This window comes from Cyprinus carpio, chromosome B19, assembly GCF_018340385.1.
Source record: "Cyprinus carpio isolate SPL01 chromosome B19, ASM1834038v1, whole genome shotgun sequence".
In the NCBI taxonomy this organism is placed as follows: domain Eukaryota; kingdom Metazoa; phylum Chordata; class Actinopteri; order Cypriniformes; family Cyprinidae; genus Cyprinus; species Cyprinus carpio.
The window spans coordinates 22,173,762-22,186,299 of NC_056615.1; the positions used below are offsets into that span (position 1 = coordinate 22,173,762).

A 12,538-nucleotide genomic window follows, 5' to 3' on the forward strand; every position below is an offset into this window, starting at 1 on the left:
CCAGGCAGGCCTGTTCGGCGACACTGTCGAGGACTTTGCCCAGCAGTTCTCAGCAGTGCAAAAGCAGACTGAGGCCATCCAACACATCTTGCCCCGACGTGATCCTCCGGTTGCCACCATTCCGTCGCGGGCAGCGCCTCAGCCTGCTCGTCGCCGTGGGCGCCCCCCTGCGTCCTCCACACCAGCTCCGCCCCGTGCTGAGAGTTCTTCGAGGCCGGCGCGTCGAGCCCCGCGCAGGAGAGCGGCGCCCCCCGTGTCACTCCCGGCTGCGAAGTCCTCGAGGAAGACGACTAAGCGGCCCTGACACGGGCAACTCGGAGATGTGGGAGACTGCTCTTCAGGAGTTGGCGGAAACAGCGCCACTCCTTCCCCCGGAGGAGGGGCCGGGTGGAGAATCTTCAGTTTACGTTTCTTTCTGTTCCGCCGCTGGTCCAACGGCCGGCGGCACCCACTTTTTCAATAAAAGAGCAATTTCCCTTTCCTCCGAGTTGCAAGGCTCGTGGGTTGACGATGAGCGACGCACTGCCTCCTCATTCTCACCCACGACGCCCCCCTTCGCCAGCGGTCAAGAGATCGCGGTTCGGAGACGCAACGCCTCTCCACGCGTCTCTGGCCAGTTCCTCCGGGAACACGGGGAGTGTGGCTGTGATGATTCGGAACGCGATGCTTTCTGGGCCATCCGACACAGCTCCCCATCGCTGCACCCACTGCGGGTATGTCGACTGTCCCTTTGGTGCCACTTGTACGGAGTTTGGGAGCGTGGCTTGCGCTGCCCAACCCGTCACGCTGGCTCATTCGGACGGTCCGACTCGGTTACGCGATTCAGTTCGCCCGGCGACCTCCCAAGTTCAATGGCGTGCTCGAGACTTCGGTGGCAGTCCGGGACGCCTCTGTCTTGCGCGAGGAGATTGCTGTCCTCCTGGCGAAGGATGCAATCGAGCCGGTCCCTCCAGCCGAGATGAGGACGGGGTTTTACAGCCCTTACTTCATCGTACCCAAGAAAAGCGGTGGCCTTCGACCTATCCTGGATCTGCGAGTCTTGAATCGGGCCCTGCACAAGCTCCCGTTCAAGATGTTGACGCAGAAACGCATTATCAAATGCGTTCAGCCCCAGGACTGGTTTGCAGCGATCGACCTGAAAGACGCGTACTTTCATGTCTCGATCCTCCCTCGTCACAGACCATTTCTGCGGTTTGCATTCGAGGGTCAGGCATGGCAGTACAAGGTCCTCCCCTTCGGGCTCTCCCTGTCTCCCCGTGTCTTCACGAAGGTCGCGGAGGGCGCCCTTGCCCCACTTTGGGAAGTGGGCATCAGGATCCTCAACTATCTCGACGACTGGCTCATTATGGCCCGGTCCCGAGAGGAGTTGTGCGATCACAGGGACTTCATGCTCCGGCACCTCAGTCAGTTGGGGCTTCAGGTCAACCGAGAGAAGAGCAAGCTCTCCCCTGCGCAGAGAATCTCTTATCTCGGTATGGAGTTAGACTCGGTGAGTATGACGGCACGTCTCACCAGCGAGCGTGCCCAGTCAGTGCTGAACTGCCTGAGTTCCTTCAGAGGCAGGACAGTGGTACCACTGAAACACTTTCAGAGGCTCCTGGGGCATATGGCATCCGCAGCCGCAGTCACGCCGCTCACGCCGCTCGGGTTGCTTCATATGAGGCCACTTCAGCACTGGTTGCACTCCCGAGTCCCGAGATGGGCATGGCGCCGCGGTACACATCGTGTCACCATCACACCGATGTGTCGCCGCCAATTCAGCCCCTGGTCAGACCTTGCCTTTCTACGGGCCGGCGTGCCCTTAGAACAAGTGTCCCGGCATGTTGTTGTCACAACAGATGCCTCCAAAACGGGCTGGGGCGCGACATGCAACGGGCAGGCAGCTTCAGGGTCCTGGACAGGACCTCGACTGCTTTGGCACATCAACTGTCTGGAGTTGCTGGCAGTGCATCTAGCTTTACGGCGGTTTCGGCCGCTGTTGCTGGGACAAGCACGTGTTGGTCCGCACGGACAACACTGCGGCTGTTTTCGTACATCAACCGACAGGGCGGTCTACGATCACGTCGCATGTCTCAACTCGCCCCGCCATCTCCTCCTCTGGAGTCAGACGCGGCTCAAATCGCTGCGCGCGATCCACATCCCAGGGGAGCTCAATCGTGCAGCCGATGCGCTCTCTCACGACAGCTCACTTTTCCCTGGGGAATGGCGACTCCATCCCCAGACGGTCCAGCTGATCTGGAGTCGATTCGGGGAAGAAGCCCAGGTAGATCTGTTTGCTTCCCACGAGTCCTCCCACTGCCAGTTGTTCTACTCCCTGACCCAGGCCCCCCTGGGCACGGATGCACTGGAACACAGCTGGCCTCGGGCTCTATGCAAGTATGCATTTCCCCCAATGAGCCTGCTCGCACAGACACTGTGCAAGGTCAGGGAGGACAAGGAACAGGTCCGGTTGGTTGCGCCTTACTGGCTCACCTGGACCTGGTTTTCGGAATTCATGCTCCTCGTGACAGCCCCTCCCTGGTCCCCCTGAGGAGGGACCTCCTCTCTCAGGGGCTGGGCACCATTTGGCACCCGCGTCCAGATCTCTGGAACCTCCACGTGTGGCTTCTGGATGGGACGCGGCAGACCTAAGTGATCTGCCACCGGCGGTGGTAGACACTATCACTCAGGCTAGAGCCCCCTTCTACGAGGCAGGCCTATGCTCTGAAGTGGAGTCTGTTCACGAATTGGTGTTCTTCTCACCGAGAAGACCCCCGGAGATGTTCGGTCAGTGTCGTGCTTTCTTTTCCTGCGAGGAAGCTTGGCGCGTGGGCTGTTACCCTCCACCTTGAAAGTGAATGTGGCTGCCATTGCAGCCTATCACAACGCAGTGGACGGCCGGTCCCTGGGGAAGCATTACCTGATCGTTAGGTTCCTGAGGGGTGCCAGAAGGTTAAATCCTCCTAGGACACCCCTGATTCCCTCCTGGGACCTCTCTATTGTTCTGGCTGGACTTCAGGGGGGTCCCTTTGAGCCGCTGGATTCAGTCGAGCTTAAGTTCCTGTCTCTCAAGACAGCGCTCCTGGTCGCGCTCACTTCCTTCAAGAGGGTCGGGGACCTCCAAGCATTTTAGGTAAGTGAAAGAGTGCCTTGTGTTCGGGCCGGCCTACTCTCACGTTGTCCTGAGACCCCGGCCTGGATACGTGCCCAAGGTTCCCACCACTCCCTTCCGAGACCAGGTGGTGAACCTGCAAGCGCTGCCCCTGGAGGAGGCAGATCCAGCCTTGGCGTTGCTGTGTCCCGTAAGAGCGCTTCGCATATACGTGGACCCGCACCCAGAGCTCCAGAAGCTCTGAGCAGCTCCTGGTCTGCTTTGGAGCAGAAGGCTGTCTCCAAGCAGAGGTTGGCCCCACTGGATAGTGGATGCCATCGCCTTGGCGTACCATTCCCAAGGCGAGCCGTGCCCCCTGGGGGGTGAGGGCCCACTCCACACGGAGTGTGGCCTCCTCCTATGCGCTGGCGCACGGCGCCTCTCTGGCAGACATCTGTCGAGCTGCGGGCTGGGCGACACCTAACACCTTTGTGAGGTTTTTACAACCTTCGTGTAGACCCAGTTTCTTTCCCGTGTGTTGGGTAACAGGTAATTGGCGGGAAGGACTGGCTCGGTGTCAAGATTGCTGCGCCATTCCCCCTAACACGGGGATGCGAGCGCCTTTCTTCTCCCAGTAGAGTTCCCCGGTTGGTGTACCCTGGTCGAGCATCCTCCAGCACCCTCGGCGGTCAGACTTGGCGGAGCAGTCTGGCGCCAGGCCCAGTACTGGTCTTAGCATGCCCGGAGTTCCGGTCAGCCCCTGTACTGGGCTAGGTGTCCATATGGCTTGATTCCCTACGGGTAATCCCATATGTGTATTCTTCCACGGTAAGGTTTCCCTCTTGGTAAACCCCGTGTCTTCCCTTGACAGACCCGCTCTGTCAGTCTCTTCTGGCAGCTGTTCCATCCCTACTCCAAGGTAGGACCTGCCTCAGAGACCCATTCCATATGTAGTACTGCCCCCTGGGTCAGTCCATATCAGTATCTCCACATGTCACCTCCCTACGGGTAGGATGTGGTCTCCGTAGCGACCTTTTCCCTAAGGCTCGCTTCCCCATCGTTCTGCCAAGCTGAAAGAACAAATAGGGAAGATTTGAAGCCAATCTTTCACTGAAGGTTGAAATCCCTTCCAAAAACTTTTTGTGTGGACGGAACAACAGCATGGCCTTCTCCAGCAGCGATGTACTCACCCTTTTGGTCCCCTTCGTTACGAAGGTCATTGAATTGGCGCTGGGGCTTTGGAAAGTTTACGACCTTAAGCGTAGCTTTTGTTACACGCCGCGGCTTGTCGACAATTGCAGCGCCACAGGGTTGTGACGGTGTTCAGGTTGTGCCGTTTTCCATAGGACCCCATATGTTGTTCGACATAACTCTTAGTGACCGACAGATAGGGAACGTCTCGGTTACGTACGTAACCCTCGTTCCCTTATGGAGGGAACGGAGACGTTATGTCCCCATGCCACAACCTTTGAACCATTCGCTGTTGCCGGGACACGTTCTCGGCTCCTCAGCGTAAAACCTGAATGAGTGGATGCACCTGTCGCCTATTTATACCCGTAGGCACGGGGAGTGGCTCAGGTATGTTAAATCCACTAGCCAATTTTCATTGTCGTTTTCTCTTAAACTCAGAGATGATTGGCCCCCCCAAGTGAGACCCCATATGTCGTCAACATAACGTCTCCGTTCCCTCCATCAGGGAACGAGGGTTACGTACGTAAACCGAGACGTTACAGTATAAGCAAAGGGTAGCATCATTTGTTTTCAGAGCAAATGCCACTTGATATTTTTCCTAACTAATAAATTAAGGCCTAAACTAGACTAATACAAACTTTTATGTGTAGCTTAAGTGTCTGAATAATTTTTGGTGTCACTACTGTCAAAAACATTAATATTGTATTATTTGTTCTGTATATTGTATTAGGTCTGGATCTTCTATTCGTAACAGCAACATTCACCAGACCTCCTCAGGCAGTAGTGCTCCTTTTCAGCATATGGTGACCATAAGACTTCCAGAATGTTCTCTCCTGCCATTACAGAGGGAACTTTTTCAATGTAGGCAACTGGATCATTGCGGGAACCACAGAACGATGAGTAAATCACTGCAGCTCATTTCAAGTGCTTTGTGCCGTTTCTTTGTGCATACTTTCAGTGAACTTTCCAGAGCTCTTGCCAGTTTTATATTTCAATCTTACTTCTTTGACAGCAAAGAGAAGGCTTGTTATAAACCATGCAGAAGGAGATGGTAGACATATGATCACCCTTGAGACTTCAGCTCAACACAAATTTTCATCAGTAGTGCTCCGAAGGGGAATGAAAGAAAAAATGGCAACACACTCACAGGCTTAAACAGAGAAACATGAAAAAATTAAAAGGAAGCAACTGACTCATTTTTGAATGGATCACATAAACGTGGTCAGGTGCTATTTGCAAATTTACATCAAGTACAAAGAGTGCTATTGTCACAGAGGTTGTATATTATACATGTATAAACATCTATAATATACATCAAATTAGAAAGAGAGAAGAGAGAGACAAAAACCTGCCGATTCAGTTGACGCCAGAGCTGTCATTTAACAAGCATAATAATCAAAAACAAATTATTAATTCATAGGTCACTCCTCCAACTCCAATGCTATTCCAAAATACTTGACAAAAACAATAACAACATATTATTCTCATGGCATGTTTACTGTAACTCAACAGCTGAATATCTGATATGTTGTAGGCTATTGCTGATGTTGCATAGGCTTCAAGACATTAGGCCAAAAAAACACCCCCCCCCCTTTTTTTTGTGCACACATGAATTTTTTTTTTTGATTTTAGATTTTAAGCTATCTTGCCTTTCATAACTTTCTTCAGACTAGTAGAAAAAAAACATTAAGTGTTTTATTTTTATTACACATCTAGCATCCATTTGCTTTCTTTACACTTCAGTTACAATAGGCTACATATGTTTTAAAGGCAGTTTTTCTCAAAATGGTGAACATTTATTTATTTGTTTATTTTATTTTATTTATTACATATTTATTTTGCCTGTTGTTTGGAAGTTTTTTTTTTATTTATGGAGCATTAAAATGCATGAAACAATTCTCTTCATCCAATGCTTATGCTATTCTAAACTCTAGAAAAAGTGCAACTCTTTATTATTATTTTTTTATTATGGAAGATAATTTTTTTTTTGCATTTTTAATTTGATAATGCAACATTTGCATATTCATAAAACTTTTTACAAAACGTGTAGTAGGCCTACAAAAATTATTTTTTATGTGCTGTGTGAATAATCAACTGGGGAAGTGGTGATATCAATTAGTTATTTTTTTTATCTATTGATCTGTGGTCTCTTAGCCCTAAGAAGTAAGGAGTAGCCTACCATCTTGGCATGTTTTAGTAGTAGCTGGTTGTTCTCAATGGCACGTATCTTTGTTCGTGTGAGATTTGTAAAGTGGGCTTTATGTAGGCTACACAAATATGCATAAACGTAGCCTACAGCAATATTTGAAAAACGGCGATGTTTAGACTGATTTGGTTACAGGGATTTGTGCATTTGGGAAGGTTTGGCCCGGACGAGCCACGTCACACAGCGTGAATCCATCTATTGGTCAAACACAAGCATATGCTGCTCCTTTTTCCTCCCTATGGCAGTTTTTGACGCCCCCCAAACAGTAAATAATATTTTTGCCCAATCAGCTTAACAAACCTTCGAGAAACACTTTTATGTTTTGTCATATGCATCTTTAATCGGCTCTTGCATTCGTTTCTGGCAGTCGTTGCCTTTGTGTTGGTTTCTTTTGCATCACTTTTCGAGACAATGGAGTCTCTTCGCCATCAGCGCGCTTACAGCCCGGTATCGGATACGGAGCGAGCGCGACCGGGACTCTCGCGGTCCCTGCGGCCCGGTGTAACCGGCACTCTTTCCTCGGCTCAGGGTTCCCACATCTCGGTGTCTGCCTCCCCGGGGCCGCCGCCACCACCGCACCGCCGCTCCAGCTCCACAGCCTCGGTTCCGGTATCATGGGGGCAGGCGGGTTCGGTTCGGTAGACATGTCGGGCGGGTCTGGGTCTGTCCAATCCTAGCAACCCGGCGGTTCTGAGAGAGGCAGTGGACGCGGTTGGTCCGGAGCTTTGCCAAACACACGCAAGGATACGGCAGGGGTATGTGGGGTGAACATGGACATGTTTTGCACATGAGAACATAAGAGTCAATGATAAACAACAACATATTTTTTTTTGAAAACAATTAAAATGTAAATGTAAAAAGTGATTAGAAATGTATTCAACGTGTATTCAAATTGGTTCTTATATTCAATTTTTATACATTTGAGTTTTTCAAAATGGCAGTATTTAAAAAGTAGTTTAAGCATCATAAACAAGTAAAATAAACAAAAATAAATGCACATTCACACATCTTTATTGCACGAGCAATTTTCACAAATTAGTTTTTGAATAATGAATATCATTAAGTTTTTCTTGGGGGTTACTTATTTTGAAACTGAATTTAAGTTTTACCCTTTCTTTCTAAAAAATTACAAATATTGATAATCTGTCTATCTATCTATGTTTTTCAAATATTAATCATATAAATAAATTATGTGTGTGGTGTGTGGTGTGTGTGTACATTGACTTTAAGTCCTCCAAAAATAAGATTTTAATTCAGAAATTAAAAACTTGATAATTATCAGGAGAGATTCTCATCCTCTGTATGAAATTGCATTTTTAATGTATTTTTGAATTATTTAATATACTAGATCTGGACAAGAAAATGTGCCACTTTATTGACCCACGTGCGAGATATTTCAAGCAACGTAAACACATTCAGAAATCAGTATTAATACTTCTCACGAATTCACACTCAGGCTGGTTGTCTCAGCAGTAACTGAGCTTTGAATCTCATTTCATTCCAAAATGAAAAGAAAAAAAAAAAATTGTATAAAGCCTATATTTAGAACCATTAAGAGTTTTGCATTTATTATAAATTATATAATATTATTTAAATTAATTTAAATTAAGATGAGAGTCATCGAGAACAATATACAGGAAAGGCAGTGTGGTTAATTGTTATGAAATAATAATAAATAAAAGTTTAATTTTCTTGGAATATATTGTTTTCTTTTCTGATTTTCAATGTATACCCAGACCTGTTCTTCGTGAGATGCACTCATGCAGCTCCCTAACTAGACAGCATTTTGCAGCACCGTAGGTGTGTTTAAAAAACCTTCATCTAAGCACATTCAATCTGAGCACTCCGATTGAGCCCCATGACATGCTGACTAATTACATTAATGGATTATTGTTTGGATAGGACTGTTGCCAGTGTTCTTTAGAGGCAGGCTAAGTGTTTTACATCTAGCTCCTAGACACCTCAGACGTCTGAATGTAACCCTCCAAGAAGCTTAGTATAAGCTTTATATATAAATATATATATATATATATATATATATATCTAAATATATATATATATATATAATCTATATATATATATATATATAGATGCTTGAGTGTTACGTGCGGCTGTGAATGGGGGGGATTTTTTACATTACTCCTTTCAAAGAAATACACCACCCTTTATTTCCTGTTAGAATTAGTATCTAAGCAATTCCACAACAACAAGCTTCCTTTAAATCAGCCATTCAATGAGCATATGCTTTTCATTGTTTACTGTCACAGTCATAGTGAAAGATGAATTTATGAACTTGTTTTGTAAAAAACCGTACCGTTCATCAAATTGTTCCAAACCTGTACTGAGCTGCTTTCTTCTGCTGAACACACAAGAAGATATTTTGAACCGAACAGCTGCCAGTAGCCACTGTCAGGTTTGGAACAACTTGAGAGTGATGTAAATGAAGTGAACTTTTGGGTGAACTCTCTTAAGCAATATTAAAAACCCCACAACAACACCCAAGTTTCTTCAATTTGAGTTGTAGAATTAGCAAAATAAATGAAGAATTCGTGCATGATATCAGGTTATTTTGATGATATGTGAAATGTGACTGCTGCTGTTTCAAGCACCACATTTGAACTCATGAAGTCTTTAAATAAACTAGAATGGTGTTTGTATACTGTGATCTGATGGTCTTATTCCCACAGTGAATGTCGTGGGACGGCCTTGCAGGAGTTCTGGCAGATGAAGCAGTCCACGAGGTGCTGACCTGAGGAACGGGGCTCTTGCGTCTATGAGATGGTCCCCATCCCAACAAACCCCCTTACGTCTGCTACGTCAGTCTCCCCCGGGGGAAGTTGCTTTGGGGGAGTTTTCCCAGGCAAAAGCAATATTCTCTTTACATTTTTCCAATTCATTTGTCTGGGAACTTCAGATCTTCAGAAATAAAATAATTGTGTTTTGGTTGCCATCTGTGTCTGTATATTTTATGCCTAATGTTTTCCCCTCTTGAGGATCTCTTGGAAATTAATTTCTGTTGAGCATCTTCATTCAGGATTCGATTACAGTGTGGTTAAATAGCATCTTTGATCTTCTCAGTTCTGCCCGACCAAAGCTGAAGCAAGACGAAGCGCGGCCAAAATTGCCCTAATGAATTCTGTTTTCAATGCGCATCCCCATCTCGACGCCATCACAGATGAGTTACATAGAGAAGAGTGTGTGTGAGGCTCCTAGCCCTCTTTTAATGTGAGTTTCTCACAGTTATCTCAGTTTTGAGTGGATTTTTGTTCTGGCTCACTAAAGAAGATAGTTCACCCAAAATTTAAAGCTTCATTTACTGTTTTATTTCTTCTGGGGAACACCATGCCGTTACACAATGAATGAGCACTGGAGCTTTAAAAGGGATAGTTCACCCAAAAATGAAAATTCTGTCATTAATTATTCATCCTCATGTCGTTTCCAAACCCGTAAGACCTTCGTTCATCTCCGAACACAAAATTAAGATATTTTCAATGCATTCCGAGAGCTCTCTGACTCTCCATAGACAGCAAGGATCCTTACATGATCAAGGCTCAGTACGAGAATACCTTTTGTGCGCAAAGAAAACCAAAACTAATGACTTTTATTCAACAATTCATCACCCTATAGCGCCCATTTTGGAGAGTATCACATATTGTAAACAACGATGTACGCAGATGCGCTGTTTACGTTGATTATGCTTTGATCTGAACGTTAACAACATATCTGCGTACATACGTTGCATACATTGTTTACATATGTGATAATCTCCAAAATGGCGCTATAGGGTGATGAATTGCTGAATAAAGTCATTAGTTTTGTTTTCTTTGCACACAAAATGTATTCTCGTAGCTTCATAAAATTAGGGTTGAACCCCCTGATGTCACATGGCCGTATGAAGGTCTTACGGGTTTGGAACAACATGAGGGTGAGTATCAATTACAGAATTTAAATTTTTTGTGGCACTATCCCTTTAAGCTTTGTAAAAAATATAAATGCCTTTTACTGTCACTTTTTGAGCAATTTAATGCAATCCTTGCTGAATGAAAGAACTCATTTCTCTCAGATCAAACCCCGAACCTTTGAACAATAGTGTATTGTTGACATTGTTGACCTTTACTCATTTGTATTTACTGTAGGGAAACAGAGAAGAAGCGGATAACCCTAGTACAGGCATCGGTGCTTTTTTTTTCGGTTCATGGTAGAGTCTAATAAGGGGAAATCTATGCTAGAGTTCCAGGTAAGTGAGATCATTATTGGAACTTTATGAAAAGTTGTGAGTAACTGTAAATGTGGATTTTAATTTTAAACCTTTTTCTTAGGAACTGATGACAGTTTTCCAGCTTCTCCATTGGAATGGTAGTCTGAAAGCCATGAGAGAAAGGCAGTGCTGCTCGTGTCAGGTAAAACAAATATACTATTTTCAATTAATACTTCAAGAGTCATATCATGAGGAGTGATATATAACCTACATCTTTTGAAATAAAACCGTTTACTCCACTATGTAAAAACATGCTGTAACTTTCAGATCTCAAATCTTCCCTGCTCACTCCAAAAAATACCATTCATTAAAAACTATTCTGACATGATCGAGCCTCATTCAACGTCACAACAAACTATTCTGAGTTCAGAAACTGGCTGACTAGTCACAGTGAAATAAAAAGAAAGAAGTAGCATAGAAAGAAAATGTTATTCCTAATAATAGGAAAGTAATGAAAAGTAAAATGTAGGAAAGTCCCACCAAACTTTATAATGCTTCTGACAGATTTAGGATCAGAGAGATGCTGCAAAAATGCAATAAATAAATAAATAGTAACTTAAAAAAAAAAAAGTTTAATAAAATATAAAATAAATAAATAAAATATACAAAAATTAAAAAGTTTATTTTTATATTTAGTTTAACTTGTATATACTATAATAACTGAAACTAAAAATAAAAAATGAATAAAAAAAACAATATAGACATTAAAAAAATTAATAAAAATGACCAAAAACAATCAAGTGCTAAAACTTTAACTAAAAATGGAAAAGGTAATACTAAAATGAATTAAAAATATTAACAAAATAACTACAATAGTATCTCAATAATAGTAAAATAACAGACAAAAATTATGAAAAATAAAATATAATTGCATTTTGGCACAAAAAAACTAAGAATAAAGTCATTCAACACACACACACACACACACACACACACACACACACACACACCCACACACACACAGTATATATATATATATATATATATATTTTTTTTTATTTTTTATTTGTTATTATTCCTTGTTAGTTTCTTGTAAATATTTATTTGGCCCATTAATATGTTTCACTCACTGACCTGTCCTATGGTGTGTATAACAATCAGCCTTTTTTGTAAACAGGAAGTGCTTGCTCATTACTCCCACCGAGCGCTAGACGATGATATGCGCACACAAATGGCCGCCGACTGGGCACAGTCGAGAACACGTTTTATCCGGTACCATCAATCGAGAGATGGCCGCCCACCACTTGAGCGCGAGCTGGAAGAGGCCCGTCCTGGCAGGAACGGGAGCTGCGCTTTTATAAAGAAAAAGGAAAGACATTCTGCTAATGGCAGTGGGGCAGCTAGGTGGGGTTCAAACACTTCAACTCTGCCTGGCACATGCTGAAGAGTATGAAGACGTGTCCGACGTGCCGTATGATTGTACCAGATAGCACTCCAAATCTCAAAACCAGTCTTTTTTAACTTGTGTTTGTGTGTGAGGAGACGTCAAAAGAATCAGCATTTTGAATGATTCCACCAGACAAGTTTCTGTCCTTTTGATTTTTCGAACATGTAAGGCATTTTAAACTTGGAACAGAATTAAGCGCTATATTGCATTATTACTATACCAGGATTTATCCTCCCGTGTTATCGGTTTGACTGTACTGGCACAGGGACCTAGTAATGGCGGGGAAAAAATCCATTTCGCGAGCGCCTTCTTTGCATTGTACTACTCATGAATCCTATTTTATGTGGGCGCTGCTTTTTTTTAGCTAAATTCGCCAAATCACTGCCTATTCGCTTCTCTTAGGAGATACAGTTGGTTGAGGTCAAA

General features: G+C 44.6%; 1 pseudogene; it reads left to right on the forward strand.

The window, feature by feature from the left end:
- Window positions 1-6,828: 6,828 nt before the first annotated feature.
- Window positions 6,829-12,026, forward strand: LOC122140844 (annotated as a pseudogene).
- Window positions 12,027-12,538: the final 512 nt, after the last annotated feature.